Source organism: Pristiophorus japonicus, chromosome 5, assembly GCF_044704955.1.
Source record: "Pristiophorus japonicus isolate sPriJap1 chromosome 5, sPriJap1.hap1, whole genome shotgun sequence".
NCBI lineage: Eukaryota > Metazoa > Chordata > Chondrichthyes > Pristiophoridae > Pristiophorus > Pristiophorus japonicus.
Genome location: NC_091981.1, coordinates 108023960 through 108048139, shown reverse-complemented (window position 1 = coordinate 108048139; position 24180 = coordinate 108023960). Strand labels below are relative to the sequence as shown.

General features: G+C 46.0%; 1 protein-coding gene across 5 annotated transcripts in view; it reads right to left on the bottom strand.

The window, feature by feature from the left end:
- The window catches only part of LOC139263874 (WAS/WASL-interacting protein family member 3-like), a 176312-nt gene that overhangs the window by 119580 nt on the left and 32552 nt on the right, over nucleotides 1–24180 (bottom strand). The gene's annotated exons all lie outside the window — the stretch shown is intronic.

Here is a 24180-nt window from a genome sequence, read left to right as displayed (position 1 = left end):
TTTAAATTACTGGCATTGCTGGGTTCTTTCGACCCAAGCACGAAAAGTCATAAAACTCAAAATGTTGTGTAGTATGGCTGTAAGGTTCCAAATTAAGACTGGTCAATTCTGGACAGCAAGATCAGTATGAAACAAATCACTGGTTTGTAAGGTAACAGGGGAATATTCAAAATCACACAAACTCCTGAAGATTGTTGCATCAAAATAACAGAAACTGAAGAATTACAGAGACAAGCAATCATAGAATTTACAGTGCAGGAGGCCATACAGCCCATCGCACCTATGCTGGCTCTCTGAAAAGGCTATCCACTGAGACCCATTCCCCAATATTCTTCTTCTAATAAAACATAAGAACATAAAAAATAGGAGCAGGAATAGGCCATTTGGTTCCTTGAGCCTGCTCTGCCATTCAGTAAGATCATGGCTGATCTGATCATGGACTCAGCTCCACTTCCCTGCCCGCTCCCCATAACCCTTTACTCCCTTATCGCTCAAAAATCTGTCTATCTCCGCCTTAAATATATTCAATGATCCAGCCTCCACAGCTCTCTGAGGCAGATAATTCCATAGATTTGTAACCCTCAGAGAAAAAATGTCCCCTCATCTTAGTTTTAAATGGTCCCTTATTTTAAGACTATGTCCCCTCGTTTTAGTTTCCCGAGTGGAAATATCCTCTCTGCATCCACCTTGTCGAGCCCCCTCATTATCTTTACCCCCCAACCCCGTGAGCTTTTATCTTGTGCAGTAACCTCATGTGGCACCTTATCGAATGCCTTCTGGAAATCCAAATATACCACATCCACTGGTTCCCCCTTATCCACCCTGCTCGTTACATCCTCAAAGAATTCCAGCAAATTTGTCAAACATTACTTCCCTTTCATAAAACCATGCTGACTCTGCTTGATTGAATCATGCTTTTCCAAATGTCCCGCTACTGCTTCCTTAATAATGGATTCCAGCATTTTCCCAACTATAGGTGCTCGGCTAACTGGTCTATAGTTTCGTACTTTTTGTCTGCCTCCTTTTTTAAATATGGGGGTTACATTTGAGGTTTTCCAATATGTTGGGACCGCCCCAGAATCCAGGGAATTTTGGTAGATTACAACCAGTGCATCCACTATCTCTGCAGCCACTTCTCAAGACCCTAGGATGCAAGGCATCAGATCCAGGGGAACTGTCCACCTTTAGTCCCATTATTTTACCTAATACTACTTCATTAGTGATAATGATTGTATTAAGTTCCTCCCTACCTATAGCCCCTTGATTATCCACTATTGGGGTATGTTTAATGTCTTCTACCGTGAAGACAGATCCAAAATATTTGTTCAACGTCTCTGCCATTTCCCTGTTCTCCATTATTAATTATTATTATATTTATTCACTTCTCTTTTAAAAGCTATTATGGATTCTATTTCCACCACTGTTTCTGGTGGGGCATTCTATATCATAAATAAAATTCTCCTAGTCTCCTCCTTCATTCTTTTGGCAATCATCTTACATTTATGACTTCTTGTGATCAACGCTGACCAGTGGATATAGTTTTTACCTAATTTCTCTCATCAAACCCAGTCATCATTTTAAACACTTGGAGATATCTTAACCTTCTTTGTTCTAATGAAAAGAGCCCCAGTTTCTCTAGTATCTCCTAATCACTAAAGCCTCTGGTTCTTGATATCATTTTAATGAATCTCTTCTTCACCCTCTCCATGACCTGGACATCCTTCCTAAAGGAAGCCACCCCAAACTGGACACAATTTTCTAAATGTGACCGCACCAATGATGTATATAACTTTATCACCTTTTGTTTTTGTACCGTATGCTCCATTTATAAAACCTAGAATCCTTTTTTTTTAAAAAACAAACGTGTCCTCCCACTTTTAAAGATTTGTATGTATTTAGTGCTTGTTGGAGTGTTTATAGAAAGCCTACAAAAAAAAAAACACACCCTCTATATGGGTCACAGTGCAATGAGGAAAAGTGGGTACTATAATTTACTCACCTGTCCACTGGACCAGTCACAATGTCCCAATTTTATTCTTTCAGTTATATATCACTATGTACTGCTCACTTGTACATAATCCAGTGGTACTAATTTAGACTTAGTTACTTGTTAATGCAAGCTTGCCAATAAGCATAAGGATTGACTTCAGCAATCTTTTTTGTTAGCTGGAAGTAGTATATGCCATATGAAGTATGATATAATATCCGTAAGACAAAGGTCCTCTACCAACCTGCCCCCGCCATACAGCACTACCCCCCGGTTATCAAAATCCATGATGAGGCGTTGGACATACCTCGGGAGCCTACTGTCAACAAGGGCAGACATCGACGACAAGGTCCAACACAGCCTTCAGTGTGCCAGTGCAGCCTTCGGTCGCCTGAGGAAGAGAATGTTTGAAGACCAGGACCATCCATTGCCAAATCCATTGACAGGATAGACACCTCAACATCAGTGTCCTTGCTCAGGACAATATTCCCAGCATCGAAGCAATGACCACGCTCGATCAGCGCCGCTGGATGGGCCATATCGTCCGCATGCCTGACACAAGACTCCCAAAACAAGCGCTCTACTCGGAGCTCCGACATGGCAAGCGAGCCCCAGGTGGGCAGAGGAAACGCTTCAAGGACACCCTCAAAGCCTCCTTGAAAAAATGTAATCCCCACCGACACCTGGGAATCCCTGGCCCAAGACCGCCCAAAGTGGAGGAAAAGCATCCGGGAAGGCACTGAACATCTCGAGTCTCTTTGTCGAGAGCAAGCCAAAGCCAAGCGTCGTAAGTGGAAGGAGTGCATAGCAACCCAGACACTCCACTCACCTGTTCCTTCAACCACCGTTTGCCCCCCCTGTGACAGAGACTGGACTCTTCAGTCACCTGAGAACTCATTTCTAGTGTGGAAGCAAGTCATCCTCGACTCCGAGGGACTGCCTATGATAATGATGACAGAATTATAAACACTTGTAAATATAAAATAAAGAGATCTTCAAGCCAAACCCCTCTCCTTCAATTGCTGAAGCAATTCAACAACATTAGCATTAAAATGCTGTAATTTATCCAATCCCAATATCCTGCCTTTGTAATATACAAAGAGCGGCTCCTTCGAGTAACCTTGCACTTGAGTCAATCTGGAGGGATCCAAGCCAGGAAAATATTTGAATTCTGTGGTGCATTTAGTTTTGGCATTATAGTCTACTCCTCATATCAAAATTGATTAATTGAAATTACGTGTTATATCAGAATAAAATGTTGCAACTCCTGTGCTGTTATATTAAAATTGCTTAATCATACTAATAGACAATGGGCTAGAAATTCCATTTTTGGTCATAGCAGTATACCGCTATGATTCCACGGCCTAACATTCGGTAAAAAATGCGCCTAGCAGTACAAAGCGGCATTGCACATGGATTCGTGGAGCAGACCGCGAACTTTCTGCAACTTTTCTCCGAGGCTGATACCGCTGCGGAGGGCCAAGGAAGGGGGAAAACACCCTCCAAAAATTCCAACAAAAAAAAAAAATCACAAAACATTCACAAGACACTTTTTTATTGAATCGCTGCAAAAGAATTAAAAAATAAAAAGTTTAACTTACCATTTTTTGCAGGCCTTCATACCTACCGCTGTTCCAAGGGCTGCAACGCAGGTTTTTCCCGGGGTTTTTTTGTCCTATCTACGGGTGTGCTGCAAGCCAAACATCTGGCGATAGCAGTTTTTCCAGTTTTGCACACCAGCAGCTCCCCGGTGGTATTTAAAAACCGCTGGCGCAAGAGTTCAGCTAATTTCCCGCCGCACTGTTTTCTGCCAAAAATGGTGAAATATCGCCGAGAAACCTGACGCAAGGTTGGGGAGTTTCCAACCCAATGAATTTTATTTGGGCAAATAAATGACTGAATTAATAAAGCAGACTGTATATAAATTAGAAGGAAATACTAAAAGATCTCCACCTACGGTATCCTTCATTAGGAAGACTTGAATTTGCTTTTGTATTACTCCTAGTCAGATATCTGAGAAACTTCTCAAAAGTACTTCATGTACGATTAAATACTTTTCAAATGCAGTGTCAGTTATTATGTAGGCAATAACATTATGTACACAGAACAATCCTATAAATAGTAATTATACATATGACAAGTTAATCTTTTTTGGTAATGTGTGTTGATAGAGGAATATTGGCTAAAACACCAGACAACCCCCTTGCTTTTCTTTGAATAGGACTACGAAACTTTATCTGAAGTTGGTACATTTGGAATGTCCAGTACACTGCCCACGGGCCAAATCTGGCCAATGAGCTTCTTTCATCTAGACTGCACCTCTTATATTAAGTACACAAAGGCAAATTCAACTACAGTTAGTTTCATTGGGAAACTAGTTGAAATCAACTTTTTATATTTAAAATGAGAAGCATATATGTCAGATAAAAATGGTAACATTGGGAGCTTGCTCAGGATAGTCCATAGTTTATTACCCTTTTTATATTGGGATATACTGGTATTTACTGAGGCGTACGAAAGCATGGGCCTTACGCTAAACATCCGTAAGACTTAGGTCCTCCATCAGTCTGTCCTCACCGCACTGCCCCCCAGTCATCAAGATCCACGGCGCGGCCCTGGACACCTTGGACCACTTCTCATATTTCGGGAGTCTCCTAATAACAAGAGCAGGCATCGACGACGAGATCCAACACCGCCTCCAGTGCAGCCTTCGGTCGCCTGAGGAAGTGTGTTTCAAGATCAGGCCCTCAAAACTGCCAACAAGCTCATGGTCTACAGGGCTGTAGTAATACCTGCCCTCCTGTATGGCTCGAAGACATGGACCATGTACAGTAGACATCTCAAGTTGCTAGAGAAATATCACCAACGATGTCTCTGCAAGGTCCTACAGATCCCCTGGGAGGATAGGCGCACCAACATCAGCGTCCTCATTCAGGCTAACAACAGCACTGAAGCACTGACCACACTCAATCAGCTCTGCTGGGCAGGCCACATAGTCTGCATGCCAGACACGAGACTTCCAAAGCAAGTGCTCTTCGCGGAGCTCCTTCATGGCAAACGAGCCTAAGGTGGGCAGCGGAAACGCTACAAGGACACCTTCAAAGCCTCCCTGATGAAGTGCAACATCCCCACTGACACCTGGGAGTCCCTGGCCCAAGACTGCCCTAAGTGGAGGAAGTGCATCCAAGAGGGCGCTGAGCACCTCGAGTCTCAACGCTGAGAGCATGCAGAAATCAGGCGCAGACAGCGGAAAGACGAGCAAACCAGTCCCACCCACCCCTTCCCTCAACGACTATCTGTCTCACCTGTGACAAGATTCTGCGGCTCTCAAATTGGACTGTTCAGCCACCAAAGAACTCACTCCAGGAGTGGAAGCAAGTCTTCCTCGATTCCGAGGGACTGCCTATGATGATGATGCTGGTAATTGTAACTGTCTATTCTAAAGGCTGTGTTGATTTCAGTACCACTGGCTCAGTTGACCCTTGTGATTGAATGCTGCAATGGTCTACTACTTACTGAAGGTCCATAGACAGAGCAGTGTTGCAAATGCACTGGAATGGGTTCTGTCCTTCCTCTATCAGCAATGAAAATGATAGATTACTCTTGGCTTGTGCAGGTACCTCTGCCGGAATCGCAGAAGCCTTTCTTCCATTGTTTGGAACCCACAGATGTTGTGAAGATAAATTGAGCAGATAAAGATTGGGAGGTGATATGCTACCTTTATCCTTCTATTTGTACTACTACTACTACTACTATCATTACAGCACAACAAACTTGCATTTGATGTGAAAAAATATCCCAAAACACTTCAGAGGCATAATCAGAAAAAAATGGTCATTGAACCAAAGGAGGAGGTATTGGAAGGAGTGACCAAAAACTTGGTCAAAGAACTGGGCATTAAAGAGGGGAGTTTAAGGAGAAGAGGTACGTGAAGAGGTTTGTGTGTTTAGGGAGGAAATTCGGAGCGCAGGGCCTAGGTAGCTGAAGGCACAATCACCAATGGTGAGGCAAATGGGAGGTTTAGATGTACAAGGTCGCAGGGGTCGAAATTCGGTTGTGAATGCCGCCTGTTGCCGCATGTGGGGGGTGGCTAATGAGCGTCAAATGCCTACCTTCGTCGGTATGCGGCGTCGACGCCTCAACCTAAATTCAGTTGGCTATTTGGCAGGGACGCCAAGAGGCAACGCTGTGCCGGCTAATGCCACCCGCGTGGTGGCGTCATCCAGCGGACAACGCCTCTTTGACACCAATGACGCGACATTTGCTTTGTACGGCTACCGTACAAACAGGCAGCCATACAGCCAGGAAAAAGTTGTCGTAAAAGGCGGCTCTCGGGCGGATTTGTCCAGAAAGGAAGGTAAGATTTTCTCTTTATTTATTTCGGCATGTTTTCATTAGTTTTAAGAGTGGGGAAGTGTGTGTGGATCGGAGAAGTTTCAGTTCTTTTTTTTCTTCCCTTTATTTTCTAGCGTGGCAGCAGCCTCCCGTCAGGAAATTCAGTCGGCCTCCTGAGCTCCCGCCCGAGGATGAGTATGCAACGCTACTTTTTAGCGCAGCTCTCAGCTTTGGGCGTAAAAACTGAATTTAGGACTTTGAGGTTGCGCCTAACGCTCGGCGCTAAAATCAGGCTCAAAAACGGCAGTACCGAATTTCAACCCTGCAGAGTCATAGAAATTGAATGTTTTGGGGTGGGGGTTGTTGGAATGGAGGAGGTTAGAGATAGAGAGGGGTGAGAATTTAAAATTTAGGGCGTCAGAGGAAGGGGAGCCAATGTAGGTTAGCGATGACAGGGACGATGGGCAAGTGATACTTGATGCAGGATAGAATACATGTAGCAGAATTTTGGGATGAGTTTAAAATTAGGAAGGAAGGAAAGAAGGAAAGGAAAGGAAGAATTTATATAGACCCTTTCATGACCACCGGACGTTTCAAAGTGCATTACAGCCAATTAAGTACTTTTGAAGTGTCGTCACCATTATAATGTGGGAAACATGGTAGCCAATTTGCGCACACAACACAACAATGTGATAATGACCAGATAATCCACATTTGTTGTGTTGATTGAGGGATAAATATTGGCCAGGACATCGGGAATAACTCCCCTGCTCTTCTTTGAAGTAGTGCCATGGTATCTTTTACATTCACCTGAGAGCTCAGACAAGGCCTTGGTGTTAAGATTTCATCCAAAATATGGCACCTCTGACAGTGCAGCACTCCCTCAGCACTGCTCTGGAGTGCCAACCAAGAGTTATGTGCTCAAGTCTCTGGAGTGGGACTTGAATCCATAACCTTCTGACTCAGAGGCATGTGTACTATCCACTGAACCACAGCTGACACAAGGCATGCATCAGGCTTTCAGTGGCAGATGGGTTGAGGTAACAAGAGGTGGGTGATGTTACAGAGGTGGAAGCAGGCGGTCTTTGTAATGGAGAGAATATGGAGTCACGTGCTCAGCTGAGGTTGCGAACAGTCTGCTTTAGCCTGAGATAGTGGCTGAAGAGGGAGACAGAGTCATTGGCAAGAGTACATAGTTTGTAGCAAATACCAAAGATGACGGGGTCAGTCTTAACAATTGGAGGAGATTGCACCTCATCCGAGGTTAGATGTCGGACAAACAGTCTGATAGCTGAGACAAAATGGAGGGGTCCAGAGAGGTAAATGGAGGGGTAGAGCTAGGTGTCAGCTGTGCACATGTCTGAAAAATAAGTCACCAAGGGGCAACATGTAGAAGAGGAAAAGAGGGGGCTAAGGAAGGTGACTCTAGAAGTAACAATGTAAGGGCTGGAAAAGAAGATTGCTCACACAGCAGCATAGTGGTTATGGCCATGACTAATAATCCAGACCACAAGTTCAAATCCCACCACAGCGGTTGTGAAGTTAAATTCAGTTAATTAAATAAATCTGGAATAAAAAGCTAGTATCAGTAATGGTGACCACCCAACTATCGGATTGTAGTAAAAACCCATCTGGTTCACTTATGGAAACTAAGGAAAATTGCCGTTTTTAGCCATTCTTACCAATATGTGACTCAAGATCCACAGCAAAGTGATTGCCCTCTGAAATAGCCGAGTAAGCCATTCAGTTGCATCAAAACCACTGCAAAAAACTATAAGAATAATAAAACTGGATAGACCACATGGCATCGAACTATGCACTAGATACAGTCAAGACAAAGGCACACCCAACCCTGCAAAACCCTCCTCACTAACATCTGGGGACTTGTGGAAACAATTGGGAGAGCTGTCCCAGACTAGTCAAGCAATATAGTCATATGAAGAGAAACATACCCAGGAATGGTGATGGAGGAGTCTGGGATATTAGCTGAAAGGTATGCCCTGTCCCACTGGTAGGATAGATTCACCAGAGGTGCCGGCACAGTGGTATACATTCAGGAGTGTGTGGCCCTGGGAGTCTACAACATTGACTCTGGACCCCATGAAGTCTCATAGCATCTTGTCAAACATGGGCAAGTCAACTTCCTGCTGCTCACCCTCAGCTGATGCATCAGTATTCCTCCATGTTGAACACCACTTGGAAGAAGCATTGAAGGTAGCAAGGGCATGGAGTGTACTCTTGGCGGGGGGGGGACTTCAATATCCATCACAAAGAGTGGCTCAGTAGCACCACTACTGAATAAGCTGGACAAGTGCTGAAGGACGTCACTAACAGACTGGGCTTGCGGCAGGTGGTGAGAGAAACAACACAAAGGAAAGACTGTGCTAAATGGGATAGATTCAGAACAGATATAGCAGTTCAAACTGAGCATTCATGAGGTGCTGTGGGCCATTAGCAGCAGCAGAATTGTATTCCACCACAATCTGCAACCTCAAGGATCAGCATATCCTTCACTCTATCATTACCATCAAGCCAGGGGACCAATCCTGGTTCAAAGAGGAATGCAGAAGAGCAAGTCAGGAGCAGCACCAGGTGTACCTAAAATGAGGTACCAACCTGGGGAAGCTGCACCACAGGATGACATGCAAGCTAAATCACAGATGAAGCATGCTATAGACAGTGCTTAGCGATTACACAATCAATGGATCAGATGAATGCTCTTCAGACCTGCCACATCCAGTCGTGAATGGTGGTGGAAAGTTAAATAACTAACGGGAGGAGGCGGCTCAATGAGGAATGTAGAAGAGCATGCCAGGAGCAGTACCAGGCGTACCTAAAAATGAGGTGCCAACCTGGTACATCTGCTGCACAGGACGGCATGCCAAACAGTGGAAGAAGCCTACTTGCAAACAGAGCTAAATGATCCTACAACCAACGGAACAGATCACTTCTCTGCAGTCCTGCAACATCCAGTCATGAATGGTGGTGGACAATTAAACAACTAACGGGAGGAGGCGGCTCCATGAATATCCCATCCTCATTGATGGCGGAGCCCAGCATGCGAGTGCAAAAGACAAGGCTGAAGCGTTTGCAACTATCTTCAGCCAGAAGTACAGAGCGGATGATCCATCTCGGCTTCCTCCTGAGATCCCCACCATCACAGATACCAGTCCTCAGCCAATTCAATTCACTCATGATATCAAGAAACAGCTGAGCATACTGGATTCAACTAAGTCCATTGGCCCCAACAACATCCTGGCTGTATTGCTACAGACTTGCACTCCAGAACGAGCCGTGCCTCTATCCAAGCTGTTTCAGTACAGCTACAACAACTGGCATCAACCTGACAAAGTACAAAATTACCCAGGTATGTCCTGTCCAAAAAACGTAGGCAAATCCAATCTGGCCAATTACCTCATCAGCCTACTCTCAATCATTATCAAAGTGATGGAAGGTGTCGTCGACAATGCTATCAAGCGGCACTTACAAACCAATAATCTGCTCACCGATGCTCAGTTTGGGTTCCACCAGGACCACTTGGCTCCAGACCTCATTACAGCCTTGGTACAAACATGGAAAAAAGAGCTGAATTCCAGAGGTGAGAATGGCTGCCCTTGACATTAAGGTAGCATTTGACCGAGTGGAAGGTAGGGGGTGGCTAGAGTCATACCTAGCACAAAGGAAGATGGTTGTGGTTGTAGGAGGAGAACCATCTCTGCCCCAGGACTTCGCTGCAGGACTTCCTCAGGGAACTGTCTAACCATCTTCAATTGCTTCATCAATCACCATCCCTCCACAAGGTCAGAAGTGGGGATGTTTGCTGATGATTGCACAGTGTTCAGTTCCATTTGCAACTCCTCAGATAATTAAGCAGGCCATGCCTGTATGCAGTAAGTCCTGGACAGCATTCAGGCTTGGGCTGATAAGTGGTAAGTAACAATCGCGCCATACACGTGCCAGGCAATATCTCCAAAAAGTCTCTGAACACCTCTCCTTGACATTCAACAGCATTACCATTGTCGAATTCCCCACCATCAATATCCTTGGGATTATCATTGTCCAGAAACTTAACTGGACCAGCCACATAAATAATATGGCTACAACAACAGATCAGAGGCTGGGTATTCTGCGGTTAGTGACTCACCCCCCGACTAACCAAAGCATTTCCACCATCATCTTGCGGGACCCCATCCACCACCTTAAAAATTCACTACCTCCACCACTGGTACACCGTGGCTGCAATGTGTACCATCTACAAGATGCAATACAGCAACTCACCCAGGCTTCTTCGACAGCACCTCCCAAACCCATGATCTCTACCACCTAGAAGGACAAGGGCAGCCAGCGCATGGGAACACCACCACTTCCAAGTTCCTCTCCAAGTCACACATCACCCTGACTTGAAAATATATCAACATTCCTTCATCGTCACTAGGTCAAAATCCTGGAGCTCCCTACTAACAACACTGTGGGAGTACCTTCACCACATGGACTGCAGTGGCTCAAGGCGGCAACTCACCACCACCTTCTCAAATGAAATAAGGGATGGACAATAAATGCTGGCCTTGCCAGCAATGCCCACAACCCGTAAATTAATAAATAATTCTAAAAAAAAATGTAAATGCTCTGGCTACGATTGAATAGTTTACTGTGGAACCAAGTGAGGGCAGACCTACCTAGCTACACAACATAGTAGAGGCGTGCAAATGGATAGTGTTGTGTATGGAGAAAGAGTCAGATGGAACACTGTGAGCTCAAAGTAAAGTGTGACCTTAGTCTTTTATTGCAGGTCTCCAAAGTGCCTCTTCAACCTGTGAAGCCTTCTTAAATACCTGTGCTCCCAAGGGATTATGGGATCCCTTGGGACTCCAGGGAATGAGCCCTCTGGTGGCTGTACAGAGTAAATACAAGTCCACATATATAACAACATTCCCCCCCAAAGTCAATAGTGTAACTATTTACAATGTGAGTCGATCTGGGGCCCTTCTTGCCCTGGTTGATCGTCTCGGTGTGAAAGCTGGTGTTGTTGAATCATTTGTTGGGCCCTCACTGGGCTGCTGTGCAGCTGGCCTTGCTGCACTGTCTGGTGTGTTGGGCCCTACAGGGCAGCTCTGGATGATGGGTTCTGCTTCGTGGTCAACTGTGGTGTCGATTGTCACTGTTGTGTGTGTTGGGGGATCAAAAAAGGTAGGTCCAAGGTGGATTGCTCAGGGTAGTCCATGAATCTGAGTTTGATTTGGTCCAAGTGTTTCCGGTGAATGAGTCCATTTGAAAGTTTGACCAGAAACACCCTGCTCCCTTCTTTGGCCACAACAATGCCGGGAAGCCACTTGGGACCTTGTCCATAATTTAATATAAATACAGGATCATTGACTTCAATCTCGCGTGACACATTTGCGCCATCATGGTATGCACTTTGGTGAAGCCGCCTGCTCTCTACCTGTTCATGCAGATCAGGCTGAACTAACGAGAGCCTTGTCTTAAGTGCTCTTTTCATGAGCAGTTCAGCAGGTGGGATCCCAGTGAGTGAGTGTGGTTTCGTGCGGTAGCTAAGCAGGACTCGGGATAGGCGAGTCTGCAGTGAGCGTTCAGTTACCCTCTTCAAGCCTTGCTTGATGGTTTGCACTGCTCTCTCTGCCTGACCATTGGACACTGGTTTAAACGGGGCAGATGTGACATGTTTGATCCCGTTACAGGTCATGAATTCTTTGAACTCAGCACTGGTAAAACATGGCCTGTTGTCGCTCACCAGGACATCGGGTAAGCCGTGTGTGGCAAACATGGCCCGCAGGCTTTCAGTAGTGGCAGCAGATGTGCTAGCCGACATAATCTCACATCCAATCCATTTGGAGTATGGAGTACAACCACAAGAAACATTTTACCCAAGAACGGGCCAGCATAGTCGGCGTGTACCCCAGACCACGGTTTAGAGGGCCAAGACCACAAACTTAGCGGCGCCTCCCTGGGTACATTGCTTAATTGCGAGCATGTATTACATCTGTGAACGCAGGACTTTAAGTCCGCATCGATACCGGGCCACCACACGTGGGATCTGGCTATCGCTTTCATCATTACAATGCCTGGGTGGGTATTGTGGTCATTGAAGAAGGTGTCTCTGCCCTTCTTGGGGCCATTATTCGATTGCCCCATGGAAGGCAGTCTGCCTGTATAGACATTTCATCTTTGTGCCACTGGAACAACTTTATCTGTTCCTGCATTTCCACTGGGACACTGGGCCAGCTCCCATGAAGCACACAGCTTTTGACTCGAGATAATAAGAGGTTCTGGCTTGTCCTGGTTTTGATTTGCCGGACAGTGACGGGTGATTGCTCACTCTCAAATGCTTCCATAACCATGGCTAGATCTGTGGGCTGCGCCATTTCCACCCCCATGGTGGGCAATGGTAGTCTACTGAGAGCTTTGCTGCAGTTTTCTGTGCCTGGCCTGTGGTGAATGGCATAGTTGTATGCCGACAACGTGAGCGCCCATCTCTGGATGCAGGCCGATGCGTTAGTATTTATCCCTTTACTCGCGGAAAACAGGGATATAAGTGGCTTATGGTCAGTTTCCAATTCAAATTTTAACCCAAACAGGTATTGATGCATTTTCTTTACCCCATAGACACACGCTAACGCTTCTTTTTCAATCATGCTGCTGGATCTCTCAACCTTAGACAGGCTCCTGGATGCATAAGCAACCAGTTGCAGTTTTCCGAAATCATTAGCTTGTTGCAGTACACATCTGACGCCACATGACGACGCATCACATGCTCGTACCAAACGCTTACATGGATCATACAACACATAGAAACATAGAAAATAGGTGCAGGAATAGGCCATTCGGCCCTTCGAGCATGCACCGCCATTCAATGAGTTCATGGCTGAACATGCAACTTCAGTACCCCATTCCTGCTTTCTCACCATACCCCTTGATCCCCCTAGTAGTAAAGACTACATCTAACTCCTTTTTGAATATATTTAGTGAATTGGCCTCAACAACTTTCTGTGGTAGAGAATTCCACAGGTTCACCACTCTCTGGGTGAAGAAGTTTCTCCTCATTTCGGTCCTAAATGGCTTACCCCTTATCCTTAGACTGTGACCCCTAGCTCTGGAAAACACAAGCAATTTGTTTGAGCATAATGATTGTCTCGCTTTTACAAAGGCATTTTCTTGGCTTTTGCCCCAAACCCATTTGCCCCCTTTTTGTAGTAAGACATGCAGTGGTTCTAGCAGTGTGCTGAGACCTGGTAAGAAATTACCAAAGTAATTCAAGAGTCCCAGAAACGACCGCAGCTCCGTCACGTTCTGTGGCCTCGGTGTGTTCTCGATTGCCTCCGTCTTCGCGTTGGTGGGCCTGATGCCGTCCGCTGCAATCTTCCGTCCCTGGAACTCAACTTCAGGCGCCAGGAAAACGCACTTCAAGCGTTTTAACCTGAGCCCCATGCGGTTGAGTCGATTAAGAACCTCCTCCAGGTTCTGCAGGTGCTCGACTGTGTTCCGACCTGTGACCAAAATGTCATCCTGGAAGACCAGTGTGTGTGGGACTAACTTCAGTAAACTTTCCATGTTTTTCAGGAATATGGCCACCGCTGATCGGATTCCAAATGGGCATCTGTTATAAACAAAAAGACCTTTGTGCGTGTTGATGCAGGTGAGGGCCTTCGATGATTCCTCCAGTTCCTGCGTCATGTAGGCTGAAGTCAGATCCAGCTTCGTGAACGTCTTTCCTCCCGCCAGCGTTGCAAAGCAGTTGTTGGCTTTTGGTAGTGGGTATTGGTCCTGCAGGGAGAAACAATTGATAATTACTTTGTAATCGCCACAGATTCTGATGATGCCGTCTCCCTTGAGGACTGGGACAATAGGACTGGTCCACTCACTAAACTCGATCGGTGAAATGATGCCCTCTCGTTGCAGCCGGTCTAGCTCAATCTCTACCCTTTCTCTCATCATGTACGGTACTGCTCTCGCCTAGTGATGATGGGTCGCGTCCCCAGAATTAGGTAGATCTGCACTTTTGCTCCTTGGAATTTCCCGATGCCTGGTTCGAACAGCGAAGGAAATTTGTTTAAGACCTGGGTGCACAAAGTGTCATCAGCGGGCGATAGCGCTCGGACGTCGTCCCAGTTCCAGCATATCTTTCCCAGCCAGCTCTTGCTGAGCAGCGTGGGACCATCCTCTGGTACCAACCAGAGTGGTAGCTTGTGCACCGCTCCATCGTAGGAGACCTTTATGGTTACACTGCCGTTTACAGGAATCAGTTCTTTTGTGTAAGTTCTTAGTCTCGTGCGAACTGGAGTTAAGATTGGCCTTGAGGCCTTGTTGCACCACAACCTTTCGAAAGTCTTTTTGCCCATGATGGACTGGCTCGTGCCCTTGTCCAGCTCCATTGACACCGGGAGTCCATTTAGTTCAACATTCAGCATTATCGGGGGACAATTCGTGGTGAATGTGTGTACCCCATGTACCTCTGCCTCCTCTATCTGAGGCTCTAGTTCGTCGTTATCCTCCGTGGATCTGTCCTCCTCTACAATGTGGTGGTTTGCAGATTTAACAAGCTTAGCAGCTCGCCTGCACACTCATTGAAGGTGTTCCATTGTTCCACAGCCCTTGCAAACATATCCTTTGAATTGGAATGAATGGAAACGATGATTACCCCCACAGCACCAACAAGGTGTTAATGGCCTTGTATTCGTCACCCTTGATGGTGGACTCAGACATCTGCGGACGTGTAGCAGCAGGTATGTGTGACCTGCCCTGTACATTACGATTCGAAAACAACATCACTTTGTTCACAGTACTTGTAGCAGCACTTGTGTGCTGAGAGATTTGCTTAGTATTGTCACTGGTGGCAATGAACGCCTGAGCAATCGCTATGGCCTTACTCAAAGTTGGGGTCTCTACAGTCAAAAGGTTGCGAAGTATGGTTTTGTGGCCAATACCAAATACGAAAAAGCCTGAGTATGTGCTCCAAATTCGCAATGTCCTGCAAGGCGTCTTAGCTCGGTGACATAATTTGCCACTTCCTGGCCTTCAGACCTTTTGTAGGTGTGGAACCGGTACCTCGCCATCAGAACACTTTCCTTCGGGTTCAAATGCTCTTGGACCAGTGTGCACAAATCGTCGTACGATTTCTCCAAGGATTTCGCTGGAGTGAGCAGATTCTTCATGAGGCCATACGTTGGTGCCCCACAGATGGTGAGGAGGATCGCTCTACATTTGGCAGTGCTCTCTTCCCCATCTAGCTCGTTGGCCACGAAGTATTGGTCGAGTCGCTCCACAAAAGTTTCCCAATCATCTCCCTCCGCAAATTTCTCCAGGATGCCCACTGTTCTCTGCATCTTTGGGTTCGCTATCTGTATCTCGTCGCCAGTTGTTGTGTATGGAGAAAAGAGTCAGACTGAACACTAAGCTCAAAGTAAAGTGGGTCCTTAGTCTTTTATTGCAGGTCTCCAGAGTGCCTCTCCAACCTGTGAAGCCTTCTTAAATACTTGTGCTCCCAAGGGGTTCAAGAGATCCTTGTATTTGTTAGATGCAAGGGTGGAGGGGCAGGGCAGAGAGCATAAGGGAACTTTTGATAATGGAGAGAGGGAGCTGGGAGTTTTCCTTGGTGTCAAAGATGATCCTAAAGTTTTGGCAGAGGAGAATGATGGAGCTTGATCTGGTCCACCCAAATGTGGTAATGGATGGGTTGTCCAGTTATGCACTAGATAGGCTTAGGTCTGTGTCCTTTGCAATTGTAGCCTCTTATTCCTGTTTTTTGAAGTATCCATGGTTAATGACACCCTAAAATCTCAATGCACAGATGGAAAGGGAGACTCATTGATACTGCATTAGGGTCAGCATCACCAAGCTTTGCTTGTGTGTTAGCCGTGGCTCAGTTGGTGCACCTTGTTAGTAAGTTTTGGGTTCAAGTCCCACTCCAGAGACTGGGGCATAGAAATCTAGGCTGACATTCCAATCCAGTACTGAAGGAATGCTGCACTGTCGAAGGTTCTGTCTTTCAGATGAGACATTAAACCGAGGCCCTGTCTACTCTCTCAGGTGGACGTAAAAGATCCCATGGCACTATTTCGAAGAAGAGTGGGTAGTTATCCCCAGTGTCCTGGGCCAATATTTATCTTTCAATCAACATCACACAAAAAAAATGATTTGCTGGTCATTATCACAATGCTGTTTTTGGGAGCTTACTGTGTGTAAATTGGCTGCTGTATTTTCTACGTTATAATAGTGATTACACTTCATAAGTACTTCATTGAAAAGCACTTTGGGACAACCAGAGATCATGAAAGATGTTTTATAAATGCAAGTACTTCTTTTCTTTTACATATCTAAGCAGGTGGACAATTGAGGGGGTATTCATTTTTGAAATTGGTCAAATGGACTGTACTATAATTTTCAGTCCCTGCACTCCTATGAAATACATAGCAGCTCCATCTAAAATAAAAATGTATTAATGGTTTATGTATAATCTCAGTTCGAATGAAGAGTCTACACATGAACTGTAAGCTTTTCTACACTGTTCAGATTACGATGCATATTTCCAGCATTTTCTGCTTTAATTTAAAACCATAGAAGCTTACAACACTGGAAGAGACCATTGGGCTCATTGTGTCTGTGCTAACTCTTTGCTAAAGCAACACCCTGCATTTTCGCAGAGTGTGTTGCACTGCTTTTAAAGTAATGGGAAACAAGAGATGTTCTGGAGAGCTATTTAAACAAGCATTTCCTGCGTCGGCACATTTGTATATACAGGTACTTTGGAGCAGTGAATGCTGTAAAATGGGAGTAATCTGCTGGGGTGTGTGGAAATTCAAGTGCAGCCTTTAAAAAGCCAGTCCTGGCTGGAAATTGCAACAAGTAAATAAGGAACAGTGCTTGGTTTAGAACTGTCAACTAGCTTTACTGCATGTCATATAAATGTTTTCATGCCACTTTTCAGGAATATCTACCACAGTAGAAGGTGGCACAGGCAGCCAAACAAGGCACAAGAACATGGCACAGAGGCAGAGAAGAATATGCTACAATTACTGACATGCAAAGCTTCCTCAACTAGCATTGAGTACCAACTTTTTCATCCAAGGACAACAGACAAATGCCACAAAAGGTTTAATGACCTGACCAGGACAGGCAAGGTAACACACCTTTTCTTCATTAGGCACCAGCACACTCTTCACTCAAGATGTACAACTAACCCTTCACAATGCACTGACTCGGGATCAGAAGTATAGCTACTACTAAGCAATTACTTGCATGCACAAACCTAAAATCCCTTCTTCCACTTTAACAGGGAAATGTCACTACACCTCATTCTTCAGCCAGTGAAGTATCTTTGAGGTGCAGTTACTGTTGTAATGTAGAAAATGCAGCAGCCAATTTACACACAGCAAGGTCCCACAAACAGCAACGTGCTAATCACCAGATAATGGGCCCAAAATTGGTCAATGCTTAAGGTCCACCCATTTCTTGGCGGTATGCTGGTGGTGTGTCATTTCAAACTGCCGGCATACCGCCGAGGCCGAAGAGGACAAAATTGGTTGAATTTTTTCCGACGTTATGTCAGCGGTCTGCAACAGGTGGTATATAACCTAGTAGTCAATCCAGATTGACTTTCTCTTCGATGGACGGTGCAGCACTGAACTACGCATGCGCGATTTTTTTCCCAGTTTTTTTTTTACAGAAGCGTTTTACCCATGATTTCAGGGATCAGGGGTCACGCGCACATGCACAGTGAGTTGAAGAGACGGGCGAGAGAGTGTGATAAGGAGCAGCAAGCTAGTCGACGGGCAGTTACTTTAAAAACACATTTCAGAGTTTAAAAATATTCATAACTAATAATTCTATAGTTTGAAGAATAAGACATATTTTACAAAGCAAAAATGATAACAGAAATATTATGGAAACGTTAAAAAAAAATCCAAGCGCAGGAACATCGAAAAGGACGGGAGGCTGAAGGCGCCCGCCGGAGTTACTTGCCTTTCTCGAGACTATCACAGACAGGCACTCCGAGCTAACGAAGGGTGTTCATGGAAAGCCCCCGCCCACCCCCCACAAAGACACCAAACAAACGGATGCTTGCTGAGTATCACTCCTCTCGAACACGATTTTGAAACAATCGCTGCTCCACAAGGAAATGGAGATTTGGTGCGTGAGCACGGGAGCAGCCAACCCGACGATTAAGACCAGGGGAGGAGTCACCCCGTGTCATCACCATGGGAAAAATAGACATAAATGGATACCACATACATCCCGAGACAACGGAAATCATCCACGGAATGGTCACGGATACCCTCTGAGAAGGGTACAAAGAGGCAGTATGGGAACCGCAAGAAAAACAGATACCCGAATTAAGTGAGGAACGATTGGTGCAATATCCAGCTGATGGAAGAAATGGACAAACCTACAAAGAGATACTAACGCGATGCTGGCCAACCAGCCTTGGTACTCAAAACCGTGGAACATTGGACTTGTATTCAAATTCGCCATGGATAAGAATAATATCACATGTATTTGTAGTAATACAGGGCCTGGTTCTGATGGTCATGATGGGATTAATATGTTCACGAATTAAACAGGCCAAACGACAAGGTAGAGCACGTGCTATGATTAAGGCCATAAGGAATGAAAATTTAAGCAGTCCTACAGGAAGGACTTACCTTATATAACTCTGCGGGAAAGGTCTCAGGAGATCCCTAAGCTTGGGAGATAGCCACCCAGCTGAACGGACCTATCTGGAACTTGCCTACAGGGAGAGTTATCAGGAAATATGGCCAGCTTGGCGTATAGCCAAGGGCCAAAAGGGGGGAATTGTAAGAGAAATTTGGCATTAGGGGTACCAGCGGGACAAGGGTTAAAGTGCTGGTTCCTGCACCGACCCATAAGGAGGTAAAAGGCGTCTCTTCGGCCTTGTACCGAGGCTCCAGAAGTTATCAATTCAATAATATTTCGACAAGATACGATGTGAGAACCTAAACAGACATTGATAAGACCTTGCAAAGAGGCTCGAGGCAGACTCAAGGGGAACAAGGAGAATCAACAAATTCTGACCTAATGAAGTCATTCTAGTCAAGGCCTAAGGTGGTCACGAGAGTCTTGGCCTGTCAATCCAAAGTAGCACTAATAAGGTAGTCCAATTAGAGATCTAGGGAAGTCTTACCAGGGAACGGAGGGGTTTTTGAAATGTATAAAAGTTGTATGATTGTGCTGTTCGGAGAGCATCTCCACTCACAGGCGGCTGTGATGAGAGGTGTTCCCGGACGTTCGTAATAAAGATCGTTATACCTTGCCATTCGTCTCTGTCTGCTAACTCCGGGGGCTGTTACACGGGTTGGGGCGAGCGTCGACCCTTTATATCAGAGGGTCCACTCGTGGGAGGAGAAGCCTTCCCATTTTCCCCTTACACAGGATATGGGACAAGATCGGGGAGGCTGTGTCCTCCACAAGCACCATGGTATGCACCAGGGAAAGGTGCCGTAAAAGGTGGAACGACCTGGTGAGGGTCGCAAAAGCAAGTAATGATTTTGTTTATGCACCCTCCGTGTGCCATGTACCATGTAAATGTAGGTTCAATGTCACACGGATGATTTTATTTATCTTAAGGTTATGGCGATGTATACATGCTTTCAGGCAATGACAAAAGGATCAACATATTGTTTTGTGTGTGTGCATGCGATGTTAAATGGATTGAAGATTTTTACTTTCATTTACTTTACTTTCTGCAGAAGACGACATCTGCAATAGCAGCCAATTAGCGGCGTACGGGGGGAGGACCCACAACCCACAAGCTTCTGACTGAAATTGAGATCCGTGCCCTGGCCTGGTTAGGGATAACAATCGTGCCACCACCGAGTTTGAAGCGGTTCCACTCACATAAGATGGTAAGTTGAATACAATCTAGTCCATGTTGCGGTCCTCTCATGTCATGTAATGTAACTGTAATGTTGTTCTGATGCTATGTAATGTAAGTTTATTGCACTGTAATGTTGGCCTTGTGATGTACTGCAATGTTGGGGGAATATAACGCATTGTATATATGTATTGTCTGTCTGCGATATGTAATGCAGTACTGCAGCAGTGGTGGACATTTAAGACAGACTGCGATAAGTCACTGTACTATGTACTCATGTAACGCTGATCCCTCCCCTGGTGTCAAGCATTTTTAAATGTTGTTTTATACTTCAAGACTGACGATTCCAACCACACCAACACAGAGAGACAAGATGACACCCACTGCCTCCACCTCTGGTGTCACCCAGCCCGCTCCCGAATTCACCACTGGTATGATGAAGAAGACGAAGAGGAAGAGGAAGATCCGCTGATCCTGGAGCAGGTGGAGGTGGGGGAGGAGACGGAGGAGGATACACCAGCTCCATGTGGGCCAGCTGGAACATCCTCCACCACGGAATCTGTATTCATGGGATTCCCCCATGGTTCCTCTGATTTTGCCGGACCAAGCCGTGCGCAGCAAGGCACCCCCAGCATTGCAGTGCCTTTGCCGCAGCGACGAAGGTTTGTGCAGGAAAGGTCGTTTGCTGTAGGCATGTACTAGGACATGGTTCGTCTGTCACAGGCCAACATTGACATAAGTCGAGAGCTGCTCAAGGCCATGACTATGATAGCCGCAAACATCGCGGCTCTATCAGAGTGGCAATCAGAGGATAATTCGCATATATTCACTGCGATGTAGCAGCCAACGGTGTCGAAGCCATGCGTCAATCGATGGGATTGGGACATGGCGCTGAACCCCCCCACCCCCATGCCAGTCAGGTCGACAGCACCCGAGGGTGGGGAGCTGACATCATCTTCCAGCCCTGAAGCCGTGCCTTCCACATCACGAACTTCTCCTGAGGCCCCATCTATTGTGCCTACAATGTCTGACCCCCAACGACAGCAACAGCATTCGGGGTGCGGTGCTGCACGCCGGCTTGGTACCACCACGGGGAGGTCTGGGCAGGAGGGGGGCGGGGGGGGAAATAGTCCCAAGGGTGGTGTCATCATTATAGGCAGTCCCTCAAAATCGAGGAAGACTTGCTTCCACTCTAAAAGTGACGGAACAGTCCAATACGGTAATTACAGTCTCTGTCACAGGTGGGACAGTCGTTGAATGAAAGGGTGCTTGGGACTAGTTTGCCGCATGCTCCTGCCGCAGCCTGCGCTTGGTTTCTGCATGCTCTCGGCGACGAGACTCGAGGTGCTCAGCGCCCTCCCGGATGCACTTCTTCTACTTAAGGCAGTCATTGGCCAGGGACTCCCAGCTGTCAGTGGGGATGTTGTATTTTATCAAGGAGGCTTTAAGGGTGTCCTTGAAACATTTCCTCTGCCCACCTTGGGCTCGCTTGCCGTGTAGGAGTTTCGAGTAGAGCGCTTGCTTTGGGAGTCTCATATCAGGCATGTGAAAAATGTGGCCTGCCCAGCGGAGCTGGTCGAGTGTAGTCAGTGCTTCGGTGCTGGGGATGTTGGCCTGGTCAAGGATGCCAACGTTGGTGCGTCTGTCCTCCCAGGGGATTTGCAGGATCTTGCGGAGACATCGCTGGTGGTATTTCTCTAGCGATTTGAGGTTCTGCTGTATAAGGTCCACATCTCTGAGCCATATAGGAGGGCGGCTATCACTACAGCCCTGTAGACCATGAGCTTGGTGACAGATTTGAGGGTCTGATCTTCGAACACTCTTTTCCTCAGGCGGCCGAAAGCTGCGCTGGCGCACTGGAGGCAGTGTTGAATCTCGTTGTCAATGTCTGCCCTTGTTGATAATAGGCTCCCGAGGTATGGAAAGTGGTCCACGTTGTCCAGGGCTGCGCCGTGGATCTTGATGACTGGGGGGGTAGCACAAGGGTGATGTAGCACGCGGTCGAGGACAGTAAAGGGTCTTTTGTGTACTTGTTCATTGAATAATTGAAGTTTGATTTGTTAAAGTTTTGTTAAAGTTATTAAAGTTATTAGTTATAAATTTTAAAATTGTTGTATATTTGACATTCTTACATAAACATTTGAATTGAATTTAAGCACTTTTGTACAGTGTCAAACTTTTGGGGTAACAATCATCAGGGTCCCAAAACGCAGCTCTCCACATTCAAGCAAAGCGTTCATTTATAAACCTTCTCACATGTAGTTCCTCCCTTAGACAGGTAGTCAGCAATACAGGCTGCGATGGTACAGGCCCCATTCTTTTTAAATCTCCACAATATTTTTCAATGAAAAAAATATAACTATAATGCCTTCTATCTTAATAAGTTACTTAATACCAATAAAAATACCTTTCCCACTCTAAATCGCACAGTAAAGTCACTGTTCACCTCCGAAATACTGGAGGTGTTGCTTTAGCTGACCGTTCCCGATTTCCAAAATGATGGCTTCGTGCACTCCGCCCATTCTCAGCCACTTAGCATCGTGTTAAACCACCTTTTCCAGGACGGTATGCAGCTCCGGTGGTATGTCGGCAGTACGCGATGAAAATCTGACTTTGAGTGGTTTGTGGGCGGTCCTGAATGGCGAACGGTGTGCATACCGCTCAGCAGTATGGCAATGATGAATATTCCACCGAGCGGTAGGTCGGCGATATGTAGGTGTTTTTTGACAAAAATCGCATTTTTGGGCGGTACGTGGGCGGTAGGTCGACCAATTTCGGGTCCAATCTGTTTTAGTAATGTTGTTGGCGGGATAAATATTGCCTAAGACACCAGGGAGACATCACTTGCTGTTCTTCGAAATAGTGCATGGGATTTTTTTACGTCCACCTGAGGTTTATCAACGGCACCTCTGACCATACATCATTCCCTCAGGACTGCTCTGGAGTGTCAGTCTAGATTTTTGTGCTCTAGTCTCTGGAGTGGGACTTGAACCCACAAACGTCTGATAGAGGCAAGAATGCTACCATCGAGCCACAGCTGATAATAATTATAATAGAAAATAATGCATTCTATTCACACAACTGTGTTTGTGGTTTGATACACATGTGGCTCTGTGTTGGGTCCATTTTGTTAACAGAAGTGAACAACAACTTGTAGCTATATAGCACCTTTAATGTAGTAAAACATCCCGAGGCACTTCACAGGAGTGTTACAAGACAAAAAATTTGACACGGAGCCACATAAGAAATTAGGGCAGTGACCAAAAGCTTGGTCAAAGTGGTAGGTTTTAAGGAGTATCTTAAACGAGGAAAGAGAGGTCGAGAGGTGGAGAGGTTTAGGGAGGGAGTTCCAGAACTTAGGGCCCAGGCAGCTGAAGGCACGGCCACCAATGGTTTAACAATTTTAATCAGAGATGCTCAAGAGGGCAGAATTTGAGGAGTGCAGATATCTCGGGGGGTTGGAAGGCTGAAGGAGATTACGGAAATAGGGAGGGGCAAGGCCATGGAGGGATTTGAAAACAAGGATGACCTCAAGTTCACGTAGGGTAGAAAGTGAGAGGCCAGCCAGGAGTGCATTAGAAGAGTCAAATCTAGAGGTAACAAAGGCATGGATGAGGGTTTCAGCAGCAGATGAACTGATCAGGTTCAGAGACTGGTGATGTTATGGAGGTGGAAATAGGCGGTCTTAGTTATGCCTCAGATATGTGGTTGGAAACTGATTTCAGGGTCAAATATGACACCAAGGTTGCGAACAGTGTGGTTCAGCCTCAGACAGGTGGTAGAGAGAAGGATGGAATCGGTGGCTAGAGAACGTAGTTTGTGGCAGGGACCGAAGACAATGGCTTCTGTCTTCCCAATATTTAATTGGAGAAAATTTCTGCTCAACCAGAACTGGACACCGGGCAAGCAGTCTGACAATTGAGAGACCGTGAAGGGGTCAAGGGAAGTGGGGTAGAGCCGGGTGTTGTCAGCATACATGGGGAAACTGATGCCTTTTGGATGATGTCGCCAAAGG